We start from the raw sequence: 25,226 nt of genomic DNA on the forward strand, positions 1-25,226 counted from the left end.
CTCCAGCCGGCGGCCGCGGGCGCCTTCCCGCCCCGTTCTGGGAGCCTCGTCCACGGCGGAGCCTCCGCCGGCGGGATCTGGAGCGCTGCGGAGCCGGTTGTTGTCTGTCGGAGGAGCGCGTGGTGGGAGCGCCTCTGCCTAGACGGCTGCTCTCGGGCTCCCGGGACAGGCCGGCCGCTCTCCCTCCCTCGCGGGAAGGCTCTTTGCCGCAACCACCGCGCTTTTCTCGTCTGCACAAGCCCGACGAACCTCTCCCAGCCAGCAGCCGGCGGTTCGAGCCGAGGCGGGACAGCCAAGGCCCCTCGGCTCCGCCGCCGCTGCACGGTGCTTGTGGCACCTCTACATCGGGACAGCTGGGCTCACCCGACTGCTTGGCTCACATGCCTGAAGGCTCAGACGCACTTCTGGATGGTTTGAGCTTGAATTTTGAGCCACTGCTGGAAAGAAACAGCCTGAATACGCAGCATGGGCGCAGTTTAGAGGGGAGTTTTCTCAGGAGCCTCGCCGAGGCTCGACAGATTCGTAGGTCGCTGCTGCTCTGGCGTTACTAATGACAGGAGCCGTATAGTGCAGAAAGGGGTTTGTTTTCTTTACAAACGCTTAAATGTACATTGTGCTCCAGTGGATTTATGTTCCTCCGCTGGGAGATTTGCAAGCGTATGTAAAATGAGAATGTGTGTGGGAGTTGTAAAGTTAAAGGGTGATTGGACACCCCCACTCACACACCCCCCCCTCCGAATTTCAAAATGAGTAATATATCTTGAAGAATGTACCACAAATAGCTTCACTTACAAAATGCACTGTTAGAAATGCTGTAACCTGGGCAATCCAACAAATCAACCCAAGAAAATTACAGATGTCTTTGAGCACCACAGCAGAATAAAACAATCGTGGGAGACTGTACAACAGGGAAGTTGCAGATAAGTATCTCCAGCATAATCTGCTTTCTTGCTGTTACCTGGATCCAAATGTGAGCATTTGATTTACTTATGATGCAAACTCAGGCAGGGTGTACATCCAGAGTAATAATAATAATAACAGCAAGAAAGCCCTGCCTTACAGCTTATAAAGGATGATGGGCATGCTTGTACATTCAGTAAGGCATTTCAGAAAGCTGGGCGCGTCTGGAAGCTCAACAGAAAACCAAGACAATTTATTAATTTCTGGTTTTATACTAAGAGCACGTATGTCTTTGATGTGGATTCAGCTTGTGTATATTTTTGTTCAGTACAGTTGCTTCTATAGAAGATGAAAAAGCCTGAGTGGAAATGCCTATCAGAGTTACACGCTTTACGCTGCTCCCACATTTCTGCATTTAAAGTGCATATCCTTGTGCTCCGAGCAGGAATGAACCTCCTTCTGCTGCTCCTAAAAGCTACAGGGTTCTGTGTTTATAATCACAGAAAACATACTTGAAAAGAGACCATGAAAGGTTATGAGGAATATAATGGTCTAAGTGATAGTCCTGACGTTACACTCCAACCTATAAAAATATTTAACTAGTTAGTGGAGATGCTTCTCCTGTCCCTAGGAATATATAGGCTGAAACTCGACCTCATCACCTGGTCCCCCTAAAATGGCTAATCCTGGCATTGTACACATCCTTGGAGCAATAGCTCAGGAAGGAAAGGCAACACTCAGTCAGATTTTGAGTGACACAGAGCATGGTCATGGAATAAGAGCTGAAGCATCTTTGGACAAACATCCAAGTGAGGCCGCAAGAATTCAGCAGGACTCTGGCAGAGCTGGGAGCCTCTCCCACACGCGGAGCAGATACGGCTACAGAGCTGAGAGGCAGCATCAGCTGGCTCCTGCAAATCATCCCAGTGCACTCTTACCATCTGAAGAGGGAAAAAACCAACCTCACCCTTGAAAATGTGCCAGATTGGCACACTGATGGACAAAATGATCCACTTTTCAGACTTACTAATCATTAAATCATATTACCATACTGTGGCTGATGCAGTTGCAGTGGCCTGATGATATAGGCAAGGCAAGATCTGTCAGGAAGAGCAGTTACCTTTACATAGTCCAGTCATTACATTTAAAAAAAACAGACAAGCTCTTGGACAAACACTTTGTGCTTCAAAAAATAGCACTTGGGTTGTTTTTTTTCCCGGATAGATTAGTTGCTTTAGTGAATAATTTCCAATGAATGTTGTCTAACCCGTTCTTTAAAAAAGCACTACTGGCTGGATTATCTTCTGAAATTACTTGAAGTAATAGGAATAAAAATTACAGTTTCCTTACATATGGATTTGAATGATTACATTACATCAACTAAAACTGCTTCTATACTTTCTCAGGCTGAGTTACTTAGATTCTTATTAAACTTATCTATGATTTGAGCTTATTTCTTACCTGTCTTTTATTTTAGTATTTGTCAGTGAATCAGTGAGATTCACTTGAGAGGCACAGGGTAACAGCCAGAGGACTGTTCTGCTCCAAGAAAAGGTGTTTATAGAAAGATGATCTCGTGATGACATAGACTGTAGTGGATACTGAAGTATTTTTGCCGTGTGTTTTTTCCAGGCCCATGTTGTAGGTCCAGGATGTTTCCTTGATCTGGCATGAGCATCTGAGAAATGCTATTTTGTGTTCTAAAACTCTGCTCCTCCTGTCTCATTTTTTATTTCAAGGAATATTAGCATGCAAACACACCCAACTAAGCGTGTGAGTCATCTTACTGAAATGAAAGACATGACTCATTTAGACCCATGCAACTGGTCCACACTGAATAGGGGTCCTGAAGCTGGAAAGTAGGATACATTAAACCACGAATCAGAAGCCAAAATAGTTCTGAGTTGCGAGCTCCTGAAAACTGCCATAGTTATTTCTGAATTGCTCTTTGGGAGGGAGAAGCAGGACGTTTTTGAGATGATGATATTGAGGACTCCAGTTTACTTGGAAATGTCTGTGCTATTTTATTCTGTCAGCATTAATGTGAAGATCCTTTGGTGGAAACTCCAACACTGACTAATGTTGGGATTCTAGAGGGCTTTCTGCAAGAGAATGGACATGTGAGCAATCCTGTGTGAGAACAAGACTGATAAGAGCCTCAGCCAAGCAAGAATGCGATAAGGATGTGACCCTGAATGAGAGGGGAGAAACTTGATGAGACAAACAACCCCCGGAAGGGGTTGGGACGGAAGAGGAAGTTCCACAAGGCAGGAAGCCTGGCAAGGCTGATGTGGCACTTTTTATCCAACCATAAGAAGGTTTAAAGCGCAGGCTAAGTTAACTGTCCAGTCTTGAGGACTTGTACTGCATGTTACTCACGTGTGCAGGAGAACATTATAAAAGGGCTTTCTTAGTTGTAATAAATGGGCATTGCTTGATCACATTGGTCGTGTGTGTGCTCAGCTCTCCCGCAGACTAAGTTATGTCAGGAGTAGCCATTCTTTCGCCACAGCAGGCTGTCACCAGAAGTACCTCCATCTTATTTGCAGTCTTCCTTGTCATACATTCCTTTACATCCCCATGAAGGAAGGTGCATATACTTTGCTCATGCAGGGAATACACTTTTTGCTGTTTAACAAAGGACAAGTTGCAAGGATTTTGGGGAAGATATTAGTGAGGAGCAAGTTCAACCAGAGAAATTATTCTTGTAGACCAAATTAAGTCTGCAGGCAATCGCCCGGGTACCACTGATTTGGGTCGTTATATTTTAAATACATGTGCATTCACACTTTTGTCAAAGCGAATGAGAAGTATGCTGAAGGAAAACAAGCTATCATGTAGCTTTATATAAAATTGGTTAAATTCCCAGTGGAATGTGATAGTTCTGAAATTGCTGCATCAGGAACAGGAAGGAGGTGTAAGAGGAGAAATGGCACTATTAGCAACTTAGGATCATCCAGTTTTGTAATTTTTTTGACAGATATCAATCAAGATGTAACAAAACTTGCATTGCTTTCACCTAGAGCTATCTCAATCAGAAAAGATCTTTAAATAAAAAATACAAGCGTAGAAATTTAAATGCCCATAAAAATAACTGTATCCATTAGAGTAGTACTTTTTAAGTCTTGGGGTGGGAATCCAGACTGTGTTATTTCGCAGCTTGATTTATTTGGTGTCTACATACAGGACTAGAAACTTTATTGCTTTATTTATAGTCCCAGCTTCCCAGATTAGTGCCATACAATCATGTTAAAAACAATTAATGATTTTATTTATTATCATAAACTCATATAATTCAGAAAATGAATGTGTTTATTTTCATACATGTTTGTACATGAAAAATATGGTTAATGCAATGATTTTACAAGAAACATTTCAAGCAGATTTTATTACAACTCTTTGTAAGGCATGAAGAATAAATACAGTAAGCAATGTACTGAAATATTTACATTGAAAGGAAGATTCTGAGACATCACTCTGGTATTAATTATATAAATAGTTGACACTGAAAACAAGTCCATTTCAGTAGAACTGAGGATTTATGATGACTTGCATGATATTCCTTAGAGCATCCCAGCCCAGAAACAACAAATGAGAAACCTTAAACATCTTTATACATAAGGCAAAAATTCAGCTTTCTACTTGGTCCATCTATAGCTGCTTTCAGCGATAATGGAAAATTTAAGCTAATTCATCTTAAAGACTCACACGGGATTCTTCCTTGCAAAAGGATATCCTTAAGTTGACAGAAGAAACTTCCGCCAATTTTTTGTTCCATGAAATGACTGCTTTGTTGCCAAAAGACTGCATTGGTCAGGGGCTGTTGGTGTAATGCAGAATAGCCTGAAGTTTGGAAGTCACAAAATTGCTCATGAGATCTAGACTAGCATTGGCAGCCCTAGTAAATGGTAAGCTATAGAAGAAAGACCAAGTTTAGTACATTCATAGTATCTTCCTGAATTGCACAGGACAAACATTAGATGCCTCTCAAAATGTTAACCATGCTTCTGCCAGGGCCACAAACTAGAAATCCACATTTTCATGCAAGAGAATACTTGAAGCAGTTCTTAAGAGCACTGACATTTAGACGGTGTGCTTTCAAAATGAATTTTTGTTATCTTGAAATAAGGTACAGTGAGCAAATCATATCTGAGGAATAGAAAACTCTCGGTAAAATAATTCATTGAAGGAGGTTGTATACACACAGATTCTTCTTCACTTAAATGTGACTAAAAGAAGTATATCTAAATACCATGCTCAGGACACTTCTAATGGGAGGGATTTAGGAAATGTTAACATATCCTTAGTGTCATGTTTTCATCAGTTCCCACAAACTGCGGCATTCTAACAATATACTTTGATATTCTTCATTAAGCAATCACAGTCCTTTTCCTCCAATCCCATATTTGAAAGCTATATCTATCTCCATATATATATATATATATATATATATATATATACTTTTAAAGTATGCTAGACTAATTACAAAACAAAGCAAAGTAGATTGCATTTTCACTCTTTCAATGGCAGGGGTATAGTCCTAGCATGTTATGGATTGGAGGTCAGTTTCTCCTAATATTTTTGGATCAGTGATTTTTATAAAAGTATTTAACGTTAAAGGTTAACCCAAGATCCAAAGATTCTGTTTTAGCAGCCCAGTAATATTTGACTTTTTACTGTTAAGCTTTATCAAGTGGCTTTAAGGTTAGCTTCAAGTCAGCACTGAAGCAGAACATTGTATTTGAGTTTGTGGGTTGGATAAACAAACATATTTAAATTTGCTGGTATGAATCAAGCCACTGATCTCAGTGTCAGCAGTCTAAGGTCAGAAAGAAGCTCATTAATCTATTTCTTCATGTTGTCTTGATTTATAAATAGCTTTTACATAGCAAATTTTTAGCAGCCCTTCCCCATCTTTGTTATTCCTTTATCTAAGAAACCACAATGTGGTAATTGCCAGCAGGCATTGAACATAGCAGGTTTTTATGCCTCTGTAGAAAGATGAGGATTGAAAAAATCCCAGCTTCTAAAATCAATGGCAAAACCCTTGTCTGAGTGTTCCATTATATCAGCACTGTTGCTGCAACAAAGCATGATTATATCGGCTTACTTGTTTACAATCCTTGTTGTAGTATATCTGCTAAATTATTTATCTTAGTTTCCAGCTAGAATAACTGATAAGTTACAAACCTTCTCTGAGGGAACATTCACATTTTACATTAAACACTGGTGAAAATATGATTAGAAGCCTAATTTATCTCCCATTCTATTTGTTACGGCCCTAGACCCTGGCAAAAGAGTGTCTTATCTAGAAGCCCCAAAAGTCAGAGTTCAATAGATGGCCTGGCTCTCCTCTGCTGTGCAGTTTAAAGGAGATTATGACTGAGTTTGGAAAACTGTTCCCAATCTCTTCTTCGTGTTCTCACCACTTACGTGCTAAGACTGCAGAATGGAAACTCCACTTCTTGCCTGCTTTTTCTAGGCTCTGGTGTCTTCACCTCTACTCTAACAACTGAGATCAGGGGCACAATGTAGTTGCAAGCAGCAGCAATTCATTAAGTTTGCAAGAAAGATTTTGCCAAAGGCTTGGAGTGTCCTCTCTTTCTTTTGATGTGTTCAGTAGTCCTCAGGAGGCTTAGCAGGCACTCATAAGAGGTGCTCTGCATCAAGCCACTTAGGAAATAAACACAGAGCACAAATAAATGAATGATCACATGAGGTAGTGAGGGCTGACAGGACTTTAAGAATGTTTGTGTTGATAGGAAACCACATGAAAAAGGGCTGTGTGTTCTTTTCAGTCCCAAACCTCTTCTCCCCCAGTCACAAGAGGTGCTATAAACATAAAAATGCCTTTTAGTACTACTTAAATGGAGTTATACAGAATGTACAAGAAACAGGGTAGAAGGAAAGGGTCTGTGCGTGAAAGAGTGTGCTCCCTCTGGCCCAGAAGCCACTCTATCCAAGGCAACCTCTGTGTGCCCTTTTCTGCACTTGGGGGCCACTTTTCCATAACAAGGAAGAACTTCTAATGCTGTAAGAGACAACCTTGCACACAGTAATGAAGATTAGTGTGTTTGCTAAATATGAAGCCTGTGTACAGAGCAGATCTCTATAGGGCAAACAGCTTAGGCAAGTAGGAGTCCAGGTGCATGGCAATTTGGACTTTTGAAAACAAACATTCCCAAACTGCACCTCTTACCAGGTTAAACAGAGCCAGAATAGCTGTATTAAAAATATTTAGACATGTTGAAACTACTTATTGACTTTTAGACTGACTTAAATGGCTTGTACATTGATACCCAAAAGCATATGTTTAAACTGAAGTTATTTAGTAAGCCTGGTCAAATTATATTGTTAGATAAAATCAGAAAAAGGTTTCTAAACCTGATCTTTCAAAGACATAGCAGCACATAGGTTTTAGTCATATAAGTAGATTCTTTGGCCTGCCCTCTTTTGACTGTATCCTGGGCAGAATTTTGCTTTCTGCAGACAATAAAACCCAAAGGAATATTGTAAACAGTTGCATACAGCATTATAGATGTGACTGGTAGACACGTTCAGGCAAAGACATGCACAAAATGTGAAAGCATCCAGAGGTTTTCACTGATATGCTCTACAGCCCATCTCTTTTGTAGCTCAGATCTTTACCTGGATTTAGAGTTAGTTTGTGAAAGTGGTTTGTTGGGGTTTTGAGCCATCTACACCACTGCTGCTCAGTCTTTATGTAAAGTTTCAATTTCAACAGTTTTCACTGGGCTACAATTTTTTCAGCTGTCTCCTGTACTTTGCATTCTCCAAACACTACATAAGCATTTTGTGCTGGATTTATTGCCTTCATCTGTCCCTTGAAGCACTTAAAGTTACCTTTATAAAATATGCATACATTAAATCAAACACACTGTACATTTGAATGAATCTGCTCTAAAGTGCCTTCCAAGTCATCAGGCAAAACAGGCAGTATGCAAACTCAGCTATCCCCTCAGAAAATAAACATATCGGCAGCATATCAAAGATATCCCAGGAAGATGTTCTCAGCCTCAAAATACAGTCTTTCCCCATTATTTCTCCTGAAGTAACAGAAATGATTATGTGAACCATTGTAGCAAGTCCTAACTTAGAGAATTTCTCCTTCACTGAAAAAGCAGCTTAAAACCTTTGTCCAATATTGAACCAGCTAGCTTTATAAGGCTTCTATGTAGTGTTTGGTTGCTTGTTTACTTGTGGTCAGAAATAAGGCAGAAGGGTTAAGTTAGGAAAAAAAGAGAATTAGTACCAAATCTGGGATTTGAAATAAATTCTTTGCTGCTACTATACAATTTTAGAATGTTGTGAGTTCTTTTTCTCTCAAAAAAAAGTGTAAAGAGAACATATATTTTTTAAAAGTAAGTTTGTGCAACAGGAAGAGTTCCCAAAAATCTTCTTCATGTTTTTCATAGTTTCTTCAACATATTCTGAAATTATTCTTTCAATGTAGTTTGTATTCCTTCATGAAATAACATTTTATTAATATACAGACACCTCATACTGCTCCATCTTTAGGAAGATGTTAGATTTCGTCATTATGTATGGTCGCAGTGGTAACACTTAACATCATCCTTTATTCCTGGTTTCCACTCAATAACGGTGGGACATTCATCTCTGTTTTCTTTCCTCCTCTGTCTCCTTTCTGGCATTCTGCCTATGGCCATGGGGTAGCACGCATATATTATTTCTTCAAGCAGTTACACCAGTTACTTAGGCATGCATATCTCTTCAAATTAACTTTTCTGTGCTCCTTAGCAGCTGTTGCTGCTTTATCACTTTACCGTCAAACAGGCAGCAGGCAGCAGTCATGAACCAGGACCAGCTGAGATGCCATTCCATCCTTACAGCAGCACTGCTGTTAAATTCCTTACTGGAAACTGGATAACCTAATCAGCTGTTTTTCATTAAAATCTAGTTTCATTCTTCATGTGTGTTATTAATGTTTGTCAATAAAACAGGACTAATTTTATACCAAAGGAAATAGTGAAGAGCATGATTTTTTTAATGAGTTCTGAATGCAACTCCACACCATTACAGCCCAAAATTTGCCTTAATCTGAAGTATTCCTTTTTTCCTTCTTTATGCATCAAAATCTTCCAGATTAGTCTCACATCTGTCAAGACATACAAGGATATTGAAAAGTTTTGCTATGAAATAGATACATTTTAAAGTGTAAAGTCTACCTCACCTCCTCTGAAGTGCACAAAAATTTCCATAAAATAATTATTTGACAAGGAAGAAAAAGACAAAAATAATTAAAATACATTTGGACTTGACTTTGATATTTAATAACTTGAGAAAATAGTCACAGTCTGTGATGCCAACACTATCCTTCAGTACAAAAGGCAGACCACGTTACAGTGCTAAACCCAACAGATGTACTTTCATGATATTCTCAAACACACTATGTGCTGTGTAGGAACTAATATGCTATTTGCCCATTATGACTGGAGTAAGACCGTGGCATGCTCCATTGTGAGCAGAGCTCTCCATTCCAGAGTAACCTATTGCAATCATAAGAAAGAGGCTGTGGTGCCTTTTTTCTTGACTTATGAAGTTACAGACTTTTTCTGTAACACATACTTTGATCCAAGGTACCCAAACAGAACTGCTGGATTCCTGCAAAAAGCCTTTACTTCCTCACAAAGCAGGTGTTGTAAGCAGTTTCCTTCTAGATCGCCTTCAGGGACTGTATCATAGACACGCACTCCAGTAATGACAGAGACATAAATTACCTCTAGTATGAATTCATGGACAAACTGTGCTTGCTGTCCCTTGGGACCTATACTACCCTCAGGAGCACTGACATTGTATGTGCAGATATCCCAAACTGTGAAGACCCAGTTCAATATAGGTTATATCATTTATTTTGCTAATTCTAAGGAAAATTGTGTTACAAATGCAAACTACTTGTCTGGTTTATGAATGTTTAAGGTGCTAATAGAGGCTGACAAGGACAGAGGAGGATCACATCTTTCTTACTTGCATCCATAGCATTAAAAAGTTTTTTGGGTTTTGTTTGTTTTTTCTGTTTGTTTTGTAGTAGCTATTATTATTTTTCCTGGATTTTTTTTCTTTCTTTCTTGCATGGAGGTAGAAATGAAGCCTCATGAAGCAGTTCTTTAAAGAAATCAGAAAACTGGCAAGAAAACTGGATGTGAGATGTTGAGCTTCTCTTGAGAGCAGAGATCTAGTATCTTGGGTCTGTGTAAGAACTTCAGTCTGTATTTCACCCTCTTGTTTCCTAGTTATCCCTTCCTTTATAATTTGTCATGGACTTTTAAACTTTTAACCCTTCAGATGCTTCATGTTACTTCAATACCCACTACTCCTCCACTTACCCATTGAGGCAAAATTTGCAGGACAGAAAGCAGACTATGTTTCTCAGGCAATACCTTTGGAGATTGCTTCAGAATTTACAACTGATCATAAACTTGATGTTTAGTGATAAAGTCAATCCCAGTAGTTTCCACAAAGACACAGGAAGTTTTTCCAAAGTTATCCTTTACAGAAATACCAAACACAGGAACAACTCCTTGCACTAGCCTTTGGAATCCATGAAGCATTTATTTATTTTTTATTGTCTTGAATTTTAATTAGCACTTTACTTAGCTGTGTTTGAGCAGCCCTTTCTCTGTTATTATTCCTTTATCTCAAAAACTAATGGAGTCTATCAAAGGTAATCAGGTTGCTCAGGCATGATTTTCCCTTGGTAAATTCTCTGCAGCATTGGTGGATAAGGGAAGACATCTGACATCATCTACCTGGACTTGTTCAAAGCATTTGATACTATCCTATATGACATCTTTACCTCTAAATTGGAGAGACACAGATTTGAAGGATGGACCACTCGGTCGATAAGGAATTGACTGGATGGTCACACTCAGAGTTGCGGTCAACAGCTCCATGTCCAGGTGGAGAGCAGTGACGAGCGGCGTTACTCAGGGGTCGGTGTTGGGACTGGCACTGTTTAACATCGTTGTTGGTGACATGGACAGTGGAATCGAGTGCACCCTCAGCTAGTTTGCCGGCGACACCAAGCTGTGTGGTGCAGTCAACATCCTGGAGTGAATGAGGGACCTGAACAGGCTTGAGAGGTGGGCCTGTGCAAACCTCATGGAATTCAGCAAGGCCAAGTGCCAGGTCCTGCACATGGATCAAGGCAATCCCAAGCACAAATACAGGCTGGGTGATGAGTGGATTGAGAGCAGCCCTGTAGAGAAGCACTTGGGGGTATTAGTGGATGGCAAACTGACTATAAGACAGCAATGTGCTCTCGCAGCCCAGAAAGCCAACAGTATCCTGGGCTGCATCAAGAGAAGTGTGGCCAGCAGGTCAAGGCAGGCCATTCTCCCCCGCTACTCCGCTCTCGTGAGACCTCACCTGGAGTACTGAGTCCAGCTCTGGGGCCCCCAACATAAGAAGGACATGGACCTGCTTGAGCAGGTCCAGAGGAGACCATAAAGATGCTCAGGGGGGTGGAGCACTTTCCATATGAGGACAGGCTGAAAGAGTTGTAGTTGTTCCGCCTGAAAAAGAGAAGGCTCTGGGGAGACCTTATAGCATCTTCCTGTACGTAAAGGAGGCTACAGGAAAGATGAGGAGAGGCTCTTTATCAGGGAGTGTAGTGATAGGATGAGGGCTAAACAGTTTTAAACTGAAAGAGGGCAGATTTAGATTAGCCATAAGGAAGAAATTCTTTACTGTGAGGATGGTGAGACACTGGAAGAGGTTGCCCAGAGAAGCTGTGGCTGCCCCCTCCCTGGAAGTGTTCAAGGCCGGGTTGGACGGGGCTTTGAGTATCTTTGTTTGGTGGAAGCTGGACCATGGCAGGGGGATTGGAACTAGATGACCTTTAAGGTCCCTTCCAACCCAAACCATTCTGTGATTCTGTGAAATCCATGCTGACTGCTCCCAATCATCTTTTCCTTCGTGTTCTCAGAAGACTTTATTTGAACTGTGTATCTTTTAGATATCATGCAGAAAATTTTTAATCAGAGTATATTTTTATTGCTGCTACACATTCCCCACATATTTTATGGTACAGTACCTATACTATGAGCACTGAATGTCACCAGTGGATAGCAAACACAAGCAGGGCTGGTTCCAAGCATGATCCAGATCTGGGGAATGTGCGGTGTGTGAGCCTTCACACTGTGTGACTGTGTTGGGATTCTAGAGGGCTTTCTGCGAGACAATGGACATGTGAGCAATCCTGTGTGAGAACAAGACTGATAAGAGCCTCAGCCAAGCAAGAATGCGATAAGGATGTGACCCTGAATGAGGGGGGAGAAACTCGACGAGACAAACAACCCTTGGAAGGGGTTGGGACGGAAGAGGAAGTTCCACAAGGCAGGAAGCCTGGCAAGGCTGATGTGGCACTTTTTATCCAACCATAAGAAGGTTTAAAGCACAGGCTAAGTTAACTGTCCAATCTTGAGGACTTGTACCGCATGTTACTCACATGTGCAGGAGAACATTATAAAAGGGCTTTCTTAGTTGTAATAAACGGGCATTGCTTGATCACATTGGTCGTGTGCGTGCTCAGCTCTCCTGCATGACTGAATCCATGTGCCACACTGGAAGAGGCTAAAGGGAGAAGAGAAAGGTTAAGGGCCATGTTACCTGTCCCTTCCTCCCTGCCACTCCACCTTTTCCAGTAAACCCTACCTGCAGGGTATTGTCCTCTCATTAGGAACTATTTGTGTAAACAGGTAACAAACTGGAGGAGGGACATTAATGAATTCTATACAAGTAATTACATAGCTGAAGACTTGATCTGATTCAGCAGAGAATTACAATAGTTCTAGGACAAGTTATCATTAACATCAGAGGTTTTGCATGAGCAGAAAAGCAAGGAAACACAAAAGCAGTCAGGTTTACCTAGTCTTGAGTGTAACAGAAGGCTGCTTCAACAATACAGGCAATAAAGTAGTTGTAAATCTGCTGCAACCAATTATGAAGTTTCTAATTATGAAGAATTATTTAGGATTTCCTCCAAGGAGTTAATTTTAAAGAGTACTGGAGATTATCTCTAAAGACCTCTTCTAAAGTGTCACACTTAAAAGCATTCCAGCTTCTCAGGTGTCCTGCTCAAGGGAGCTCTTTCTATTTTATTGGTATCCACTAGAGAAAAATAAGCAACAGCCAAGTTGTAAAAGGGTTGGTTTTTATTACTTAACATTACAGCAATTTGCTGTTGCTAACCTCGTTGGGAAATTGAAGGGAGCTGAAAATGAGTGGATGAGCTGATTCACTGGGGAGTATTACTGATTGGTGGTGGGAAAATAATAAGTCCCAGGGAAGCACACAGCAGAAAGAAACTTCAGCAAAAGGAGAACTTTAAAGAGAAGTGTTCTATTTTTCCCTTTTTTTTTTTTTTTTTAACATAAGCACCCAACATCTTCATGATACACTTTGATCTGCACAGTTTGACTAGGTTATTTTCAGAACTGTTCTTTCTGTGTGAAAGTGAAAAGGCAGTGCTTTGCCACCCCTGGAAACGGCTGTAGGATGCACAGTTTACCCAGAGCTCCTCAGAAAGTATATTCACATATGTAGCCTGTATTTCCTTCTGACAGTGTAAAACCAGCTGGTTTTAAGGTGTTCGTTAAGAAAAATCTAGAGTAGGTCACCTGTGGGTGGAGAAAGTGGATGTACGCCATGTATGACTGGACAACAAGCTGCTCCTCCACATGCCAGGATTTAGATCAGAGCAAAGCACATGTAAATAGCCCCAAAATATTTCCCCACCTGTTTCCTGCCCTTGCACAGAGTAACAGTCTCTGTGGTTTGGAAGGAGAACCAAAGAGGGAAGCTGTGATTTCAAAGCAGCAGAACAGGAGGGAAACGTTCAATATGGCAGGAGAGTCTGCTGTGCTTGCTGTCCTGCAGAAGAGCAAAAAGGTTGCCCTGCCATTATGAGACACTTGCAGATTCGGCACATCTGTGGCAAAGATCACCACTTTGTGGTCTGGAACAGCGTCGCTGCTTTACCATGAGCAGAAAAGAAGGAAAATATTTTCAACTAAGGGGACAAACTACAGAGCCAAGGGATTTATTCTTTCTCAGAGCTCAAGGAAGACAAAAATGTGACAAGGGATGATAAAGACACTTCATACCAAGATTTCAGAGAGGAGAGGACAAACATGAGCGTTAGAAGAAAGCCACACTGGAAAGAAGCCAACCAGCCTGTGTCTAGCAGACCTTTGCTTTCAGGGGAACTCAGGAAACAGGTGAACTTCTGCTTCTTCCTCACTGCTGACGTATACAGGCAGTAGCACATTAATCCCTACCCTTTAAGATATAGGTTACCACACAAATATGATTCTCCATTTTCAGGTTTTCTGGAATTAAATTTAAACATACGCTGTACTAGCACAACTAGTGTTACTACTGCAGCAGTTATGCTTTATTTCCTATGTTTCTGCAACAGGGCAATTAAAAATTAAAAGAATTAACCTGATGTTAAGGCAGAAGAGCCTCCTGTAAAGGAAATAGTCTCACCAGCCTTCTTACCTGAACTAAATAGTCCTGTTTCAGTGGAGAGCAGACCAAAATTACTACGACACCAAGGTGACTTAAGCTCACAGTTGAGCCTTATGCCTTCTCAAGGGACTGCCACACAGGAGATGTCTGGGAGGGTTTTTCAGAATACCCATGTCTTGGATGCTGCAAGTCCCTTGGCAACACCACTGTCAACAAATACACACAGAATCACCTGATGGTGTGCACAAAACTTTCTTATGACAGCAGAATCTAACACTGAAATAAATGCCCCAAGATATAGAGATAACTTTTCTTGCAAAACCAGGATGGAGGCTGCTAAAGCAGCCGTGCAAGAGATCCTGTACTGCTCGTGCAGCTCTAGAAAAGGGCAACAATTGCGAAGGGATTATTCACACTGCTTCCTTCAGACATCACTTTCCAGCCTAACTATGTAACCAAAAATAAAGAAAACAAGGACTGTATCATCATTGTTAGTTAAGTAATGAGACAGGTTAAAAATAAACCAGGAAATTATTCTATTTTTACTTCCAAAGCTTTTATTAGATAGCCAACACAGGCCAGATCCTGAAAAAGCACTTGTTTAACAATTAGACAAAAATCAAAAGATAAATTTGAAGGCAATCTCCTTGGCAGCTCTCATTACAGATTCTCTTCAGCCTGTAGTAAGGACTCCTTTAAAGATGTTAAAAGTCAGTCAGTCTAAAGATGCCGTGTACCTTTTAGGAGAGGTTTGAAGTGAAACGAAATTGATTAGAGCCATTGTGACCCCTCAATAATTCAAAGTATCTGCCCTCATCTGATGTTCAGAATAACAGCATGCCAACCAGATTTTCCCAGAGAGCATATTATTAAACTTTGCCCTTTATAAAAAACTCTTGGTTTTAGCTGTATGGTATACAGTATGAGCATATGAGGAGGAGGAGAGGGATAATGCTAATAACTATACAGAAAGAAGGGTAGATTGCACAGAATACGGTGCCCTGCGTGTGACCAACTCTATGCCAGTTTCAAGCATGCCATTGGATGCATACACTGCTGCAATAGAAGACACACTCGCACTTCTCTCTGTGGGTGGAGCTTAATTACTCCTTGAATTAGGCCAGATTACATCTTGTGAAAAACCTCAGGAATTAGCAGCTCTAATTGCATTATCCAGTAAGGTTTTGGTCATGGTGAGAAGAGACAACCATGAATGAGACCTTGATACAAACCCTTAGTCTCTTGCCCACCTCTAGACACTTTCTAATTTAGAAAGTTTAACCATTCTAAGTAGCTATAATTTAGCAGAATTATGGTTTTGTGTAGGCTATCTAGATTTATACAACCAGCTTTAGTGATGGGGACTGAATAAAAGTAAAATAGGAATACTCAGAGCTGGAGAGCCTGAGAGAAAGAGCAGTGCAAATACAGCCCATCCAATAAAAGACATGCTTGTGTTTTATTTAGATTCTGTTGCTATTTATGTTTAAAATAATCTGATTGGTTGAGGCTATTCAGTACCTGGAATATTCTCTCTACTGTCTGCCAAAAAGAAATTATTAAGCCTTATTCTTTGTGATAAAGGACACTGGAAAGGGAGAAAAAGGCAGGAGAGTAGGTTTTGAGAAGTGCTCAGAATACCCAGCAGTGGGTTTGTAAGCATTTCTAAGTACACCTGAAGCCTACAAGGGATCGGGATTTCTGGTCCACAAACACGAGAGACTTCAGAAACTGCTTAGTTGGAAATGATGGGCAGAACAGGACTCACAGGAGTACAAAATGGCGAGGATGCTTGAACCCTTGCCATATACTTAGCAGGGGAGAAAATTAGTATTTCTGTAATTTTGCCACTGATTAAGTATGCATTTCTGCATGACTTGATGCTGTTCCCCTGCTCACAGAAGTTTCCATGCATAGTTCTGTTCATGTTTACTGCTATGCCAACAAATCTGCATGAAATACCTTTTCACTGCTGCTTTTTTTCTCAGAACCCCTGCTAAACCATACAATCAATTTTTTCAGTGTTTACAGACAGTTTGAGAGTCTATAAACTGTAGTTCCTGCAATATACACACAAAAGCAAAGGAAAGAGAGGAATAAAAATCTCTTGCCTTCTTTGATGGCAAAATTATGTGTACAAGGAAGAAAGAATTCTTTTATTCTTTTAAGTTGCAGCAGCTGCCAAACTCATCCTCTTAAACTCCAGTATTTCAGAAATGCAGTGACTTAACTGCAAGGGATTTCGTCGATGAATTGGGAATCCCATCCCTTTCATTCTGCAGCTGGCTTTTCCAAACCAATGTATGCAGCCCATTTTGTATGTGGGTGTAGAGGTTCTCCCAGCCTAACCTCAGATCCCATCTTCTGCATGTAACAATCCTTCCTCATATTCTCTTTCTTGTCTGATCAAGAACCACTTTCATCCTTCAAACTAAAGATGGAGATGTTAATTAGTACTAAGTAGATTAATAAAGATGTGATATTTCACAAATGACTTGCCAGTGGAATCTAGAAAAGGAAGAGGGAAGGAAGAGGAGGAAAGAGAAAAGAGAGGTTTTTTGTGGAAACCACTTCATAAGCACCAAGGACACCTCTGGTTGCTATTTCTGAAGTACAAAACCAAAGCAAAAACTTGCATTTAGACCCATAAGCCTGCTTAAAACCAGTACAGCTGGGAAACTCTTTCACTAAGCAGTACTCTCATTATACTGTTGTTTTCTCATGTGAGTTACTTACTGAGTAAAGGAGAAAGTCTCCAACAAAAGGCAGAATGCAGTTGCCACTAATACTAGTAAATGCTATATAATATATGATAATGAATAATCAGTTACCAACTTGATACTAAAAGGTGATTGTCCAAAGCTATGTCTGTAATGTAAATGGAGATGTGCTAACCCAATTGAAATTTGTGCAAGTATCATCAGAGACTAATCCATACCCTTCTCTATAGGTTTGCTTGAATTTGCTTATTTTGGAAACAAAGCAAAGCTTTAACCTCGTTTGTTAGAACTGTATAGGCAGCAGAACTAGCCAGCATTTGACTCATGGCCTGTTAGTAAAGTTCCCAGAATCAGCAGATTTCCAGGTGCAGAAGTTTTAACTGGTGACAGTACAAAGGACAGAAGTGACTTGTGGGTTTAAGATTAACAATTAAATAACTAGCTCTAACATATGTCCCAGTGGTGTATTCCACTGGTAGATATTTACCATTTTACACAAGCACATTTCTGTGCAATGTCCTGAAGGTCTCCAGCATTAAAATTAAGACAACATAGTTGGATTCGGTCATCACTTGCTTAATCAGTAAATTTAAATTAGCACGAGAATAAGAGACCAAGAGCACTTAACCTTTTCTGGAAAGACCTAGAACTAAAAGCATTAATATTACATTTTCCACAAGATTTTACATTGGCAGAAGTGATGGAAGAATGTGGCTACTAATTCACCAGCCTTAGAATTAATTTCTAAACTTTATTATTGTCTCCACTGAGACTCTCAAATTACTTTTGCTACAACATCATTCCAATTATTTTCAGCTGCTCAGTGATCAGAATTTGTAGGAAAATTCTGACTCTTTGAATGCTGTGCTCATTCTGAATGGGAACAGAACCAACTTTTTACAGTTTCTTAAAACTCAAGTTTCTGGGCAAGATGCTGTTTCAGGACATTTGAAATGCATTACCCTAAGATAAATAACTAGTAAAGAGCTTTGAGTTTCAAACATGATAATTTCTTCTGCAAAGGATAAAAATTAATCACACTGACATTGTTAAAATGTTTCTCAATTCTTTTTATCATAGAATTTCACAAAAAGCAATGCGTTTTTTCAGATGGTTCAGTTTTTAATGAAGCTTCATTTCCAAAAGGAGAAATTTTCCTACAGTAAATTTCTTATCTTTTTAATTTTGTACATTGTTTTATATACTCTGTTCATCTGAAACTCAATTTACAAATGCTGCGGACATTTGTACCACCACCACTACTTTTTCTAGGTATGAGCCTCTTACTCCATCTGTCAGTACAAAAGTGTATTACAACACAGACATTACAGCTCTAGGTATATGATATTTAATAGTTCGAAGATTGTCTAATGATTAAATATTGATACCAAACTATACCAGTAAATGCTGTAAATCTACAGTACACCCCAGCTTTAAATCTAGTTTTGTATGTTTGAAATGAGTGCTAGCTAAATGACGTCCTTCTGTTTTTTAAGAGGTGATCAGAAGGAAATGGGTAGATTAGGAAAAGAAGCTTAACTAAAAAAATTAGGAGGGAGGAATACGGCTTGATTTTGCAAAATACACAGACAATATCTCAATTGACAGGAAAAAGCTTTCCAGAGAACGGATGTACTTGGAGCATGGTGAAAAAATTAATTGGTTCTCTTTAGGGTAATAGGGAATTAGAGGAAGGAATCGCATTGCAGACCTGTTGTATAATTTCTCTGTCTGTTTTTACAAGTGAAATTGATGGAGTTTTGCTTTAGCTGGGTGTCCATTTTCTCGAAGACAGAGAAAAGAACTAAGAAATAATGTTCAGCTATATGTAAGGCAGCACGCAGCAGGGCCAAAATGTGTCGAAGCAGAAGACTGGTGGGTGGGAAACGGTCAGAGGTAACCACTGAGAAATATTTGTCAGGCTAGTTTTGGTAGATTTGAAGCCAACATCTGTTTTGAAGGACAGGGAAAAAACAAGTGTAAAACAAATACCAACACAAGAATCAAGGCTTATTTGCTAGAGATTATGGACATTTATTACTGAGCACACATATGGAAATCTGACCTTTGGCAGGAAGATATGATTAGACAGAGTACACCCACTACAGACAGCGTGGCTTTCACAATGAAGGAGGTTAGGAGAAGCAGTGGATGAAATACACTGGGGTTATAAAGTGGAGACAGACACATTCTGTGCACGTCACCTGTGTAGCAAATAATGCACATTGCCCTTGGGAGGAGGAGAGGGTGCACACTCCCTTTGCATCTCTGGCACCTCACCAAGTCAGTGAGACACATAAGATCTGGCCACAGCCTATCCAGCAAGCCCAGGGTCTTAATCTTCTGCAGACACATCTTTGCCCTTACTTTAGGTAGTCCAGAATTAGCAGAGGAGTTATTCCCAGGCTGCCATGGACAGTGGTGATGTTCATTTACTAAGAGCTGCTTTAGTGGCTTAAAAATGTCTTAGATATAATTTGCTTCCTTTTCAAGTGAGATCCACCTGATAAGTAGTTAAGTTTACTGTTTAACTGCCTGTACAGTCCTCATTGTTGACAACATAAAGCAAGAAGGGATGGTAAATCTTAGGTGTTAATTAAGGCTACGCTGAGAATTAAGGTTTCTGCCGTACATGGCCATTTTATTGCCACATGTAAGAACCAAGGAGCACAGCATAGACCATTTTAGTGTGAGCTACAAAACATGAAAGGGTAGTTTATATAACTCATACATAAACTATCCTCAAATTAAGTGTAGGTGCTCCTGTGGGGCATGCCACCTCCTGGGCAGACTCCTGTTTTCCACATGTGTCTGTTGAGCAGGTAGGCAGGATGGTAAGGACCAGGATGGTCCATACAATGCTTTTCAGAGTGTGAAGCAAGAAGGTTTGTGGGAGGGAAGCTGCTATGGGGATAACACGGCTGCAGAGGCAGCTGAGGGGAGAGACTCCTTTGGACCAAGGCCCGGGGGCTATGAGGATTCTGTTGTTGATAAAAGAGACATCAGTTGGGATCCTGCAAATGTTAAAAAAAAAAAATAAAAAAAAAATAAAAATAGAAGGGCAAAACTACGGCTGCCATACATCTCCATAAACTTTCTCATCCATACAAAAGTTTCAGACATTAAATCCTCTCTCAATCGAGAAACTGGAATTGTCTAAGAATATTCACATTGACAAATCAAGTAAAGACAGATGGGAAAGGATCAAATCTGGCACTTTAGTAACTTTTTGTGCCTTGCATACGTCACAGACTTTCTTCTTATATTCACCAAAATTAAAGCTCCCTCAGAATCTTTTCTGATAATTCAGTCACTTTCTACCTTGAGAAACAGAATCAGGAGCCAACAGCTTTGAGTTATTAAAGATGATCCAGTCAAACACACAGTGCTACTAAGGAGAGAGGAGCATCCAACAGACCATGCCAGCTTCCTGGAACAGTGCACATGCTTGTCGTCCTGTGGCCAATGGGGAGAGTGCTTTCTGTGTAAGCACTTTCCCTACTTTAATTTGTGGTTTGTAGAAATTGATGGCCCATTAGGAGGTATCTTAGGTCATCATCCTGTTAACTGCTTTCATGGTTTAATCAAATACATGACAAATACTACTAACCCTTGTTAACTCCCAAATCCTTATCCACGAGGAAGGATTAGTGTGGGCAATGCTCAGTGCAGATGGAGTTTGTACATGTATGCATTTTACTTCCACTGCTCTCATTTAGCCTGTTATATCTGTTCAGTGGTAGAAATTTAAATGCAAAATGGGGGGAAAGAAAATAATATAAGATGGGAACCAGATGTGACTGGTAAACCTCTTTCCATGCATCACAGCTTTCTAAGGACTAAACAAAATTGCTGAATGTCATGATGGGGGGAATAGAAGACTAGCTTTGCACAGCTTTAAATATCTTGTTTTAATTACTTGGTAGGTAAGAGTCAGAGTTTCTAAAGCATTCCGTTTCAGAAACTCAATGGGAATGAAAAAGCTGGTAAAACGAAGTTATGTTGTTCAAACCACCTTCATGCTGTTTCATCAGATCATAAATCTAATTTTTATTTAAATATATAAGATCAAAATGAGTTGAAATTAATATAGGCACCATGATTATACTTCAAAATATAAATTAGAGATTTATAAACTCTATTTTCTAAAAAGAACATAAATTTCCTTTTTACTTTTACATTTTAAGGGAGAGTGATCATAGTATTCATCAATGTCATTTTAATGTTTTACAAGTTTTGTCAAATGCATTATTCACAAGCATGTTTGATGATTTATTTGTTTAGTTCTGAGCAAACACTTTAATGTGGGAAGTTGGAAAGATTATTCAAATATTACTATTCAACCAATTCTGGTTGAGAAGCAGAATAAGGCATGTTTGCTGAAAATATGATGTTCTAGCACTTTAATTAGGAGAGACTGGAGAAAATTCCCTAAAGATTTTGGCTAGACAGTATTAGTCTGAAGTGTAAAAAATAAAATCTAAATTAAAGGAGCAGTGCTTCTCTCATGGTAGATTAGAGTTCAGATGAGAGACCAGAGTGTGCCTGAAGCCTGGGTTGTTTTCCTCAAAGGGTGAAAACAGGGTTTTATATGCTTTTTACAGCAGAATTGCAATAGATGAAAAAAGAAAAACCTCTGAGAGTTAAGACAAGAGTAGACCATTGAAAATAAAAATCTGAGAGCGACATGCTATTCAGAGACTTGATAGCGGGGCCCATTGGAAGCAGAGCGTTTCTTCTGTGGCTGAAAGACAGCCGGTGGCTGTGTCCAGACAGCCCAGCTGGAGCGCAGAGAGCCCTAGTTCTAGACTCTTTGCATGGGATATTTCTGTCCTGACCTCCGGTGCAGTCTGCGGCAGATGTGAGCACAGCATTTCCTAAGGCTGTAGCCTGTGATGTACCTGATCTGTAGATTAATGGAGTTCAACAAGCCTAGCTGTTAATCTCCTGCTTTTCAGGAACATGATATGTATATATATATATATATATTTATTTATGCTTGCATCGATACTATGTATAAGGAAATGTGAAGGAACAAAAGGAAACCATTAAAGTAGAAATAAAAATGAGACTCGTGGGAACTCTGATTTCTAATTAGAAGCACTGTACATCTGTTATAATTTTAGCTCACAGAGGTTAATAGAAAACGAGATCAAAGGCAGCATGTGTTTACCAACGGTAGATCATGCCAGGCTAAGCTTCTTTGATGTGCTAAGAGATCTGAATAGGAAGTGCAGATCTCATCTGTCTGAAGTTCAGGAAAACATTTAATGTGCTGCCACTTGGGACTGTATCTGTTAGATGAATGATAAAGGAACTCATAAAAGAACTATAAAAGCAGGAGGTTTGGAACAGGGCTGATGACAATCTGATTCTGTTGAAAGGAAAATGACTATGCTGGAAGGGATTAGTAGTAGAGATCCTCATGGGTTTGTGGTGGGTTTAGTCATCTTCTGTAATAGTACTTATGCTGTTCCTCCTCCCCCAACCCCATAGGTCTGTGAGGTGTTTTTTCACCAGGTGCTCCAGGGCTGCTCAGCAAATGAATGCAATGCTGCCCTGGACCCCGAGCTGCACCACCCAGATGGTGGGAACCTATGTCACAATCCACTTCCCTTCCTCCTGGGGAAATAATCCCCTTCCTCCTGGGCTGCAAGAGTTTACTCCAGGGAGGGCTTCAGCACCCAGCAAGTGCAGGGATGGTGATGCCTCTCACATTCCTCAAGCATGGACACTTTCAGAAGAGTTCTGCAGGGCCACACAAACACCACAAAACCTTCTGGACTCAAGTCCAGTTGATAGCACTGCCAGGTCATCTTTCAACTGGTAAAGAAAATAGGTTCCTATGTTGGGTGGAAGCAAATAACAAACATTGAAAGATGGCTTTCATTTGTAACCTTAAAATGTTATTTTTAATTGAAATTGCAGATGTGACAAAGCAGAAGACTGCAATATCGTTCAGAGGGAACTAGAGGACCTTAGGGCATGGATTCACAGCAGCATGATGAGTTCCATCAAATATGTAAGACCATGCTTTTTGTACCTACAGTGAGATTTCTGCTACAGACTGGGAGTTCGTCATTTGGGGAGATGATGGACGAGGGATTTATTTTCAAAGAAGTAAAGATACCTAGAAACTATTTTCTGAGCTACTTCTACCAAAGAGGGGGAGACATATAATGACATTCTTCTTGTGAGCTCATTCTGGAAGATGTCATAAAACCTTTGTCCCTTGCTTTGAGAAACAAATGTGAACCCATGCAGAGAAGGCAGACATGATGAGGGAACTGACAGCTTCTCATAATGAGAGAAACAATAAAGAGTTTAATTTAGTCTACCAAAATCAAGGCTGAAAGAAGAAGCAATTATTCTCTGTAAAGCTATCAAGACCAAACCCCAAGGAAGGAAAATGTCTTGTTAGCTCACACAGCAAGACATGAGAATAAACTGGCCATTAATATGTTTAGGCTGGAAAACAGGGGAAAAAAATAACTATTGGGGAGCAGGGTTGTCTCCCAGTAGAGGCAAATAAAAGCGTGTATGATTTTAGGACAGCAGTTAATCAGCATATCCAAAGGCCACCTTGAACACTGCCATCCAGCAGCAGGAAAAAGAAACCATAAGAAGACATAAGTCATTTCTAATTTGCAGCTGGGCATACGGAAGCTGAAGGGATACCAAACTGCATGGAAGTAAGTAAATCCACCTCTTCTCTCAATGGGAGAGACTGCTCTTAAGCACAGGTTATTAATGCTGGGATTAAAAGGCTGCTCCTACGTGAAAACAAGCAGTTTCTTTGCTCTGGAGTTATAAGTGAAACTGGAACCAAATCTGTCTAGCCCCTGTAGACCCATCTGCTACTGCTCCTAAAACAAAGGAGCAAAAATAACGGCAACAAGACCAACAAGCCCACAATAAGTAACTTCAGCCAATATTCAGAACAACAGCTGAAGCTGAACTTCAATAGCAGAGTGTTGGTTATAAATCCTCTGTTTGGAAAAAAACACAAGACCTTACAGAAAAGCTTACATACACTTTTGCTATGAATTATTGAGACTCCAGGTAGGACATGCACACATCTTGAAGGTCAAAAGACCACTGGACATTACCACAATGACAGCCCTTGCTGTCCCTGCCCGCCAGACCAGGAGCCAGTGGACCTGAAACTTTGGTTTGGGCATGTATCCATCTGTGAAGCGTCCTCTGCTTAACAGAGTGCTTGGACCATTTCTTAGGGGGGTACCATTTGATTCGTGCCGCCTTGGCTGTGGCTGGTAAGTTGTTATGCTTCTGATTAATTTCCAAGCTACAAAACATTACAAGCTTTGTGCAGACCACAAGATGGCACAGCTGTAGTAGCTATACAGAACTGGATAAGGCAGCCTGGAATGAACAGATTTAAAATAAAATTAACATAGTATTTAATATCAATTAGAGATGGTGGGGGGAGCAAAAAGTATATTCTGGTGAAAAAGCTCTTATTTCTAATTGAAGGGCAGCGTTCTCTGAGCCTATAAACAACAGACAATGCTGGAATCTTTGATTTTCAATAATCAACTGCTTATATATTTACAAAAAAATAACATCTCAAAGCAGAAATTAGTTTTGAACAAGGAAACCAGTTTTGCCTGAGATGTAATAGAATGGTGTGACTTTAGATTCTTTTCAGTCAAATATTACAATGATTATGGAATAGCTTTTGAGTGATCAATTTTTTTTAAGGTGCAGAATGCTTTAATACCCACAAACCCTCTCTGTCCTACAGACAATTTCATTTGCAACCACTTTCAATTTTTGAATAGTGAAAGAGTTGAGAATAATCCCTAATTAGATGTCAGATACCAATGACCTGTTGAAAATAGTCTTTTTATAATACAATCCACAAGGCAATGAATGCACTCTATGAGACAATAATGTGAGTAATATGGATTTGTAGGATTCATATTCACTGCTCTGAATGACCCAGAAAATATTATGGAAAATTAACCAAATCATTACTCTGGCAGCATATCACAAGGAACTGGACAGTATAGGTTTATTGTCTCCAGGATATTTGCTTTCATTATCCCCTAACTAATGAGGAGATGATTTGAG

At 40.1% G+C, this 25,226-nt stretch overlaps 1 protein-coding gene across 2 annotated transcripts in view; it reads left to right on the top strand.

Annotated features, from left to right (window-relative positions):
• Positions 1–24,209: 24,209 nt before the first annotated feature.
• The window catches only part of NECAB1 (N-terminal EF-hand calcium binding protein 1), a 76,491-nt gene continuing 75,474 nt past the window's right edge, over positions 24,210–25,226 (top strand). The window contains exon 1 of one of the 2 annotated variants that reach the window (XM_026843343.1): positions 24,210–24,406. The gene's annotated coding sequence lies outside the window, so the exon portion shown is untranslated. The remainder of the gene's footprint in view (positions 24,407–25,226) is intronic. The other variant, XM_026843340.1, reaches the window with a different exon arrangement.

The sequence above is a fragment of the Athene cunicularia genome, assembly GCF_003259725.1.
Source record: "Athene cunicularia isolate RWA chromosome 2 unlocalized genomic scaffold, athCun1 chr2_part1, whole genome shotgun sequence".
Lineage (NCBI taxonomy): Eukaryota > Metazoa > Chordata > Aves > Strigiformes > Strigidae > Athene > Athene cunicularia.